This window comes from Pteropus alecto, unplaced genomic scaffold, assembly GCF_000325575.1.
Source record: "Pteropus alecto unplaced genomic scaffold, ASM32557v1 scaffold14, whole genome shotgun sequence".
Taxonomy (NCBI): Eukaryota; Metazoa; Chordata; class Mammalia; order Chiroptera; family Pteropodidae; genus Pteropus; species Pteropus alecto.
The window spans coordinates 7,999,815-8,010,031 of NW_006436810.1; positions in this window are offsets into that span (position 1 = coordinate 7,999,815).

The following is a 10,217-nucleotide window of genomic DNA, read 5'->3' on the forward strand; positions in this document are numbered from 1 at the left end:
ACCAGTACTTAACCTGTCTTAGTTATTGTTACTTTATATTGATCCTTATTATCAGGTTGACCAATTTCTCAAATTTTTACCTTCTTTATCAATATTGTTTCAAGCTGTTTTAGGTCCTTTACATGTACATATAAATTATAGAATCAGCTTATTAATTTCTCTAAAATAGCACATGAGATTTTTTTTATTGGGGTTGTTGTGAACACATATAGATCGATTTAGGTAGAATTGATTTTTGAATATTAATATTGCATCTTTAAAGCCATGAACATGGTATATTAATTTACTTAGGTGTTCTTTTATTTATTTCATCAATGTTTTGCAGTTTTCAGTATATCGTTCTTACACATATTTCATTAATTTTATCCTTCAATCATCATTAATAATTTTCATGCTAATTATAAATAATACTTTTATTATTTTTTCAATTACTTGTTGCTTGTATATAGAACTACAGTCGATTTTTGTATATAGGGCTAATGTATTGCAACCTTGCTAAATTCACTTTTTAGTTGTAGTGGAATTTTGCTTTGTTTTTGTACAGTGCTTAGGATTTTCTAACATAAACAATCATGCCAAATTAAGTTTTCATTGTTCTCAGATATTATTAATAGAAATGAGCAAAGAATAAAAGAATCACATTACTAATTAATTGTTGTGAAGTAACTAAAGAACGTGGAGTACATACTTTTCCAAGGATGTTTCTCATTCGCAGTACTATAAAGATATGGTCAGATTCTAAGTGCAGGATAAAATGAGAATTCCTTGGCCTAATGCTATTTATCAGTAGGTAAACTCTCACCCCAATTTTAATTGCTTTGGATGGTATTTCAATCTTTTGTACTTTCTATTTTATGCCCAAAGAAATACATAAAAATATTATTTCATTACCAGCCAAAAGACATGTGATAAGGACTTGTCAAGCAATTGTGTAACAAGAAAAGGACTTTGGCCACAATGTCATATCTGCATCTGTTGACAAAATGTTGTAGCATAAACTATGCATGATTTTGGCTGTCAGTAATTTCGGCAGAGCCTTTTGCAGTGACAGGAACAGAATATCTGATTTGAAATTGTCAGCAGCTACTACAGGAAGTTTCTTATTAGTTGCCAATTCAGATAAATATTGAGAAAAAGAAAATTGATCCTATAGAAACTATAAAATTTCCTCCTTGCAAGCCATTGGGATGATGTTGATGAGACTTGCTTTGGCTTGTCATAAATCTCACCCTTTAAGTCAAAAAAATGCACACTCCCTGTGATCACTCAGGTCAAGCTGTTCCTCTTATGAAGCACATCTCCAGATAAATCTTGCTGGTGTCAAGTTCTGTCTTGATTACCAAATAAGCTTCGTCACAATGTGTCCTCTATGACCAATGGCCTGGCAAAAAGTACATATGATACTCATTATTAATCTTCCTGTCATTTGAAAAGATGACATTGATGTAGCCTTGGGGAATTAGGCTCTAGGAAGGAAAACAAAGACGACATTTCAAACATTTCAGAATGCTCTGAACTTGTTTCTTGGTGATATCCTTTCCAACTATCCTCAATTTACAGGTAACCAGAAGGGAGAGCTACATCAAAGGATGCAGATTTTCCTGTGTTAAATTATGAATGACAAACATAATATCTGCTGCCTACTTGATGTGGAAAGATATGTGAGAAAATCATTTCTAAAAATGAGAAAAAAATATCCATTTATTCCAGTTCTAGAAGAAATAAAATAAGGCAGCAATTTTGAACACCCCTTTTAAAACAATATTACAATTACTGTCATCAATAATGGAAAAGCAAATAGAGCTACTAAATTTTCTTTGTCTCCAGAGGAACATTCTTTGCAGTGCTTGTTACATGAAATAAATAGTAGATGTACAGTGAATGGAAAGATGATTAATAGCTGGGCTAATATGAAAGAAGCATGGTGTCTGTCCCTAATGGTTTTTTTCTTGTTGAGAGATGAGGTTTATCTAAGTTATAAAGACTAATAAATAGAATGAACATAGATCTATACACTGCCCATTGTAAGAAACAGAACATCACAAATAATTTGTAAGCTTCCTGTGAGCTCTTTGTGATTTCTTGCCTCTCTCTTCCTGAATTACAGGTTTATTCTTTTCTTGCTATAGTCTTATTTATTTATTCCTAAAAATGCATTTTTCAATATTAAAGTGTTTTTGAACTCGATGTAAATATGAGTTTTGCTGTGAATAGTTCACCTACACGATTTTAAAAAAGATTTGTGATACTTATTTTCATACACGTAGCTATATTTGAGTTGTTACTGCCGCACAGTATTCCATCACATGAACATATGACAATTTATTTATCCCCACATCTTCAGGGGACATTGAAGTTGTTTCTGGTTTTCTTACCACTACAAAAGACACTATACATATTTCTTCTGTATGATATATGCAAGAATTCTGCCAGGGTAGGTACTTACGAGTAGTATTTTTTTGGTCATTTTAAATTTACTGGAATGCATCAAAAGTATCTAAAATGATTGTTCTATTTCATGTTCCTACCAGAATTGTACAACTTCTTGGCTCCACATATTTAGGTATTGCAACTCTTTTAAAATCTTTCCTACTCTAAAGACAAGAAATGGTGCATTGTTTTCAATTTGCATTTTGCCAATTGCCTTTTAATATTTGCAAATAATGCTGCTAAGAACATTGGTGTACCTTTGATTGATTTTTGGATGTAAATTACCTGGAATAAATTCTATTTAGGCATAATATAGTATACTTTTAGAATATGTTAATTATAGTTTACTAGTGTTGTGTTAAGGAATTTTGGATCTGTATTTATAAAGATATTTGTTGGTGGCATTCCCTTTGTTCATAATTTTTCATCGGCTTTGGTACTAGAGATTTGCTGACTCATAAAACAAGTTGGTCTTAGCCAATGATCTCTCTTGCTCCATTTTCTGAAAAAGTTTATGTTACTGAATGTTTGATAGGTCTTACCATATGATTCTTGAGTTTTCTTATTGAAATTATTTTTGACAATCAATTCAATTTCTTTAATATATAGTGGCCTTGCAGATTATTTGTTTCTTCTCATGTCAGTTTTGAAAGGTTGGATTTTTCAAGAAAATTTACTCATATCAAATAAATTTTTAAATTTGTTGGCATAAATTTTTTAAATAATCTTCTTTCATTATTGTTTTAATAGCTGTATGAGCTGTGGTGATAACTCTTTTCCCATTGCTGATTGATGATTTATACTCTCTCTTTTTTTTGATCAGCATAATTAAAGGATTTGCTAATTTTATTCACAATTTCAAAGAACCAGCTTTTAGCTTGATTGATATTCTCTATTCTTTATCTCTTTTATAGTTAATTTCTTCACTTTACCATTTTCTATTTTTACATACTTTTAGTTTACTTTGCTCTTGCAGGGAAACTGAAGGCCTTGTTGTTCTTCTTTTTCTTGTATAAGAAATTTCTAAAATAAGTTTCCCTTTAAGCAGTGCTTTTGCTGTATCTCACCAATTTTGATGTTGTATTTTCTGTCACTTACTTTTACATACATCTTAATGTTTCTTAAGTTTTTTTTTCTTTTTCTCCTGTATCACTTAAAAATATGCAGTACTATGGTTTTCCTAGATATCTTACCATTATTAAAAATATAATTTGCATGATTTTAACTATGTTAAATTTCTTGAGACTTATTTTATTACCCATCACATATGTCTTTTTACTGAGTATACTATGTATATTTCAAGTGTTTATTCTGAAGTTTTGGCTGTAATATTCCATAAATTCCTATTAAATCAAGATATTTATAGCTATGTTTTTACTGATTTTCTTCTAATTGTTTTATTAGTTCCTGAGAGAACAGTGATGAAATCTCCTACTATAATTGTGGGATTTTCTATTTCTCTCTTTATTTCTGTCCATTTCTGTTTCAAATATTTTGACTCTTTGTTATTAGATTCATAAAATTTAAAATTGTTATGTCTTCTTGATGAATGATCCTTTCTATTACTATAGAAGTCTCTCTTTACATCAGTAATATGCCTTACTTTTAAGTCTATTTTATCATATATTATAATAGCTACCCAGGATTCTTCTGCTATTTTTCTGGTATATCCTTAGCATACACACTTGCTTTTAAGCTATGTCTTTATGTAGTCTTTTGTGGAAAGCATATTGAAAAGCTTGCTTTTTTATTCACTCAATCAATCTTTGTCATTTAACTGGAGTGTTTAGACTCTTAATATTTAATATGATTATTGATTTAGATGGAATTAGATCCACCATTTTATTATTTGTTTTCTGTTTGTCCCATATTTTTTGTCCCTCTGCTTCTGATTTCCTGGCTTGTTTTAGATTATCTGGATTCTTTTTTGTTTGTTTGCATTGACTTTTGGCCTGTATCAACTTGCACTGTTTTTAGTTGCTCTAGGGATTAAGATATGCAAACCAACATTCCACATCGATGTAAAGAAAATCACAAATATCCCTTACAAACATAGATGCAAAAAGAACAAAATATTAGCAAATCCAATCTAGCATTACATTAAAAAAATTATATAGAGTTTATTCCAAGAAACCAACCAATTAGTTTAACATTTGAAAATCCATGAATATGATTTATCACATCAATAAATTAAAAAAATTAAAATCATGTGATCATCTCAAAGTACAGATAAGATGCATTTGACAAAAGCAACATGTACTTAGGGTAAAAACTCCCAACATATTCCTAACAGAAGAAAATATTACCAAATAGATAACGTTTATCTAGAAAAAGACGTACAGCAAAAATCATACTTAAAAGGAGAGTTCAAAATGTTTTTCCCCAAATTGAGGAATCACATGAAAAAATGATGCCAGTACTCATCATTTTTATTGGTCATTTTACTGGAGGTTCTATCCATTACAATAAGGAAAGAAAAGGAAATAAACTGCCTGAAGATCTGAAAACAAGATGCGGAACTATCAGTATTTTACAGTGTCATGGTATAGCAATTCCTAAAGAATCTCTAAAATAAATAAGAACTGATAAATTGATTTAGCAAGGGTAAAATACACACAGTAAATACACAAAATTAATTTTGTACTAGGGACAACTAATTATAAATGAAAGATTTTAAATTACATTTATAATAGCACCGAAATCATAAGTCCTTACGGATATCTTAAATGTACAAAACCTCTACAATAAATACCACAAGTCATTCTAACAAGAAATTTGAAAGACATAACTAAACGAAGAGCTATATTATGATTATGGATTGTAAGACACAGTATGTTAAGAAGGCAATTTGTCCAAATGATTTATAGATGCAATCCCAATCAAAAGTCCAACATGTCGTTTCATAAAAATTTACAAACTTACTCTGAATTATATGAAATGCAAATGAAGAAGGATAGTCAAAGCAGCTTCAGAAAAAAGAATGGTTGCAGTACATATGCTACCTGATTTCTGACGTACCGTTAAATTACATAATCAGGACAATGTGGAATTAGCAAAAAATATAAACAAATCAATAGAAAACAATAGACATCCCAGAAATAGAACCACACATTTATGGACAATTGATTTTTTTTACAAAGTTCTCAGGGCACTTATGTGGAAAGAAACTCATTTTCACTAATAGTACTGGAACAAATATATTTCTATATGGAAAAAACGAGCATCAATTTTTACATTGGATCTAAGTATTAACTTGAATCATAAATTAAAATGTAAAAACTAATCATATAAAACTTTCTAAAGATAACATAGGAGAAATATTTTTGCAGTATTGGATTAAGCAATGTTTCCTTAAATAGGCCACAAAAACATGAATCATTTAAAATTTAGTAAAAATTATACTTTCTTAAAATTATATTATTTTGCTCTTCAAAAGGCAACATTAACAAAAACAAAATGGCCAGTTTCAGAAGGGAAAAATATTCAAAATATGTGTTCCTTACAAAGAACTTATATCTACAATATACCAATATCTCTTACAACTCTATATTAAGACGAAGAATCACTGAGTAGAAAATAGGGAAAAGATTCACACAGATATTTCACAATGTATAAAAATAACCAACAAGGACATGAAAAGATGCTCAAAATTATTAGTCAACAGGGAAATGCAAAGAGAAAGCACAATGATATATCACTACCTACTACCTACTACTAGAATGGTCAATTTGTTTTCTTTTCCTTTCTTTTCTGTTTTTTTGTTTTTTTGTTTTTTTGTTTTTTTTTTTGAGAGAAAGACCAAAATGTTCAGTTGCTGGCAAGTATATAGAGCAACTGGAACCCCCTATATAGCAGGTAGAAGTGGAACATGGCGATACCACTTTGTAATACCATCGGTCAGATTCTTAAAAAGTTAAGCTTATCATTACCATATGCCACTCTCCAATACACAGATTAAAAGAAGTGAGACACATATAAAAAGTACAAAATCATTTATACAGAATTCTAGAAAATAAAAACTAATCTAGAATGACGAAATATGGGTCAACTGTTGTGTGGGTCTAAGAACAAAGAAACCATCCTACTTCTGAGAATTGTTTCACAGATGAATACATCAGTCAGAGCTCACCAAATTGCATGCTTTTAATAGATATGATTTATTTTACATAAATTATCCCTTAATGAAGTTAATAAAAATATAGTCTGTATATAAACCCAAAACAACTTCATAATTCATGATTAAAAGTACAAATCTCACCTTTCAGTAACTTTTGATAGTGTTAATTCTTTAAAAATGAAGTAATTAGTACCTGTGTTTTCCTCTATGCAATTTACTGTTCTAGGTCTTATATTCAGGTCCTTGATCCATTTTGAGTTAATTTTGGTGTACAGAGACAGGCAACAGTCTAGTTTCATTCTTTTGATGTGGCTTTCAAGTTTTCCCAGCATCATTTATTGAAGAGCCTTTCCTTTCTCTATTGTATGTTTTGGGCTCCTCTGTCGAAAATTATTTGCTCACATATGTGGGGGGTTATTTCTGGGCTCTCAATTTCATTTCACAGGTCTGTGTGTCTGTTCTTCTGCCAATACCATGCTGTTTTGATTATTGTCACTTTGTAATATAATTTGAAGTCAGGTAGAGTGATCCAGCAATCCTGGGTATTTACCCAAAAAACCTGAAAACATTTATCCACAAAGATATATGCACCCCAATGTTCACAGCAGCATTACTCACGGTGGCCAGGACACAGAAGCAACTGAAGTGTCCTATGACAGATGATTATATAAAGAAGGTGTGGTACATACATACAATGGTATATTGTTCAGCCGTAAGAAAAGATGAAATACTGCCATTTTTGACGACATGGTTAGGTCTTGAGATAATCATGCTTAGCGAAATGAGTCTGACAGAAAAAGTTGAAAACCACATGGTATCACTTGCATATGGGATATAAAACTGAAAGCAACCAACAAACATGAGAAACAAACAGAGACTCATGGACCCAGACATTGATTAGTGGTCACCAGAGGGAAGATGGGGAGAGGGAGGTAGAGAGGGGTAAAAGGGGGTCAAATATGAAAGGAAATCTAACTCTGAGTGGTGAACACACGATGCGACATATATATGACATGCTGTTGAATTATACACTTGAAACTTATTGGATTTTGTTGATCAACGTCACCCAAATAATTCTTAATTAAAAAATGGCATATATATATATGACTTTCTTTTGAATGACACACTTGAAACTTACTTGAGTTTGTTAATCAATGTCGCTTCAATAATTTTTCATAAAAAATAAAGTAATTAGGCAGGATTTCCCCTTATCTACTTTTCCGGAGCAATTCCTTCACCTGGCATCTTCTTCCTTTCTCTGTGCACGCTGAGACGCCCATGCATCCTTTAAGACCCAGCTATTAAGCACCCTCTTTTTAACTTTTTCCTTTGTACATCATGGATGTTAACAGCTTCTGCCTATAAACCTCTTTGATTTGTGTGTGCTTCTCTCATAGAATCGCACGTTTTCTTTGCATTATTCCAGACATGCTTATGTGAATATTAACCTTCTTTACTAGTCTCAAAGCCCATCAACATCTGACTAAGTGTCTTGGGCTCTGAAAAAGGTATAAGACTTCAGAGAAAGATATTAAATGTACGTTAAATTAAAGTTAAACTGAATAAGGTTCAAATTTAGCTGATTTAAAAATAGGTCCTATTTTCCTATTATAAGCCTCATAGGGAAAGGCAGGCAGTAGTGTATGCTGTTAAGTTTACAGAAAAACATTCAAAAGGGGTCTTCAGAGAGAAAATTCAAGTTGAAGTCACCTGTGATAAACATAAGACTTTTTTCTCCCCACAGTGAAGGGGAAAGTTTCTCAGCTTTGGCCTAACAACTTAAACCATTTTTGGATAAAAGGGGACTTTCTAAAAGTTAAACTATTTCCTTTTTAAATACTACACAGAGACATTCAGGCTTCTTAGAATTTCTGTGAAGAATTTTTCAAACATCTCAATTTTTTCTAATGAGTCATGCCATTTTCAAAACCAATTGCACCAGACAAACTTAAACATGAAGACAGATTTTATTCCACGCTATTGCTATAAGAGAGAAAGAACAGAACTCAATCTGAGCTTTCGAGACTTGAGGTGGGAGGATCATATAGGCCATTTGTGTTTGCTACTTAGCTTTTCCCATAGGAAAAGTAAACTTTCAAGTGTCTTCATGACAGGAGGAAGTTTTACACTTGAAGCGAGGTGCCCAGGAAAGGAAGTTAGGCTCCTACCTTCCCACAGAACCTGAGATAGAGCACTGCCTCCCTTGGGGACGACGTTTCAAAGGGATGGCCCTAGGTCCTTGAAAGACAGTCCTGGGTTGTAAAACTGGCAAGAGGATTTTTAAAAGATTTGCATCTCAAAGGGGCAAATTAAGATTTTTACCAAGATAAGTATTCTAAAGCAAATACTCTAAGAGAAGAGAGCAGAGGTCAGACTCTCCACCTGGAGTCTGTGCCCAGGGAAATATTAAGGCCATCTTGATCACCGCCTTCTTTAGCTAACAATTTCATGTTTCTGACACTTAGTCTTCAGCTTTGCCAGAGCACTGTGGAAATTGTCCTTAAACAGCGAATTGGTCCCTTGATCTGGGAAACTGAGGCTCCAAGCGTGCGTCATTTTGCTCTGTGCCAAGCTGAATGTGAACAATAATAGAGTTTTCTTCCAATACTTCAAGACCAGCGCAAGGACAAGATAGCTTCAAGTGACCTGCGCTAGCTATACACATACGACCTTAATAGGGATAATTTCTCCTAATTGACAAAGAAAATGCATCTTTCCTCCAGTAGTAATGAAAATAGAATTGAGACTGCTTGCTGTACTCTTACTTTGTCTTTACCATACTGTTTGCAGAAAATGATCCGGCATACATATTATTTTGGGAGCAGAGAGGTTGAATTTAATCAGTGCCTTTTGTTTTCCTGCTATTTGCTTTGATTGCTACAGTTTAGCTGTTTGGCTCTCTTGAGTCATTATCTGTTCCCCCCCCTCCTTCCTTCCTTCTCTTTGTTTCATTAGCATCTTTATTGTATAATTTCTTTATTGTCTGAGCTGTGATGCTCAGTGTTTAAATGATTGTTTTGTTTCTAAATTCTTTTTTTCATCACAAACTTTTTTCAAACTAAACTAGTTTGAACAAATCTGACGTCTACGTTAGGATTATATTTCTTTATACATTTGTGAGTTTGTGGCATACTGTTGAATGATGTGGACATTTATCTAAATTAGCATGATACCCTGTAGGTAGGGCATGCTGAATTGATTGCATTTGTAGAATCAGTTAATGGCCTCACTCTATCCACCCTCTCTGTACTGTGATTTTGTTACTCCCCTCATCATGCGGTATGTCCTCATTCCCTGAATTTAGTGCTAATCTTGTGACTTTTTTGGCCAACAGAGTGAATCAGAAGAGCCTTTGTCACTTCTAAGCCTAGGAACTCTGGTGGATGCTGAATAAGTCTGGACGAGCTAATGGGAGAATTAGAGACCACAGAGAGGAGAGATGAGTATTCTCATTTGAGGCATTTCCAAAGCCGTCAGCCCCCAGCCAACCCACACACTGACTGCAAGTGCATTAGCAAATCTAGTCAAATCAGCCACACCTATTCATATCAGCAGAGCCACTGATTAATTCATAGTCTCAGAGCAAAAATAAATGCATATGTTGCCTACCACTAAGGTATTATGATTGTTTGTTACACAGCACTATAAGGGTATTAAGTGACTGACACAT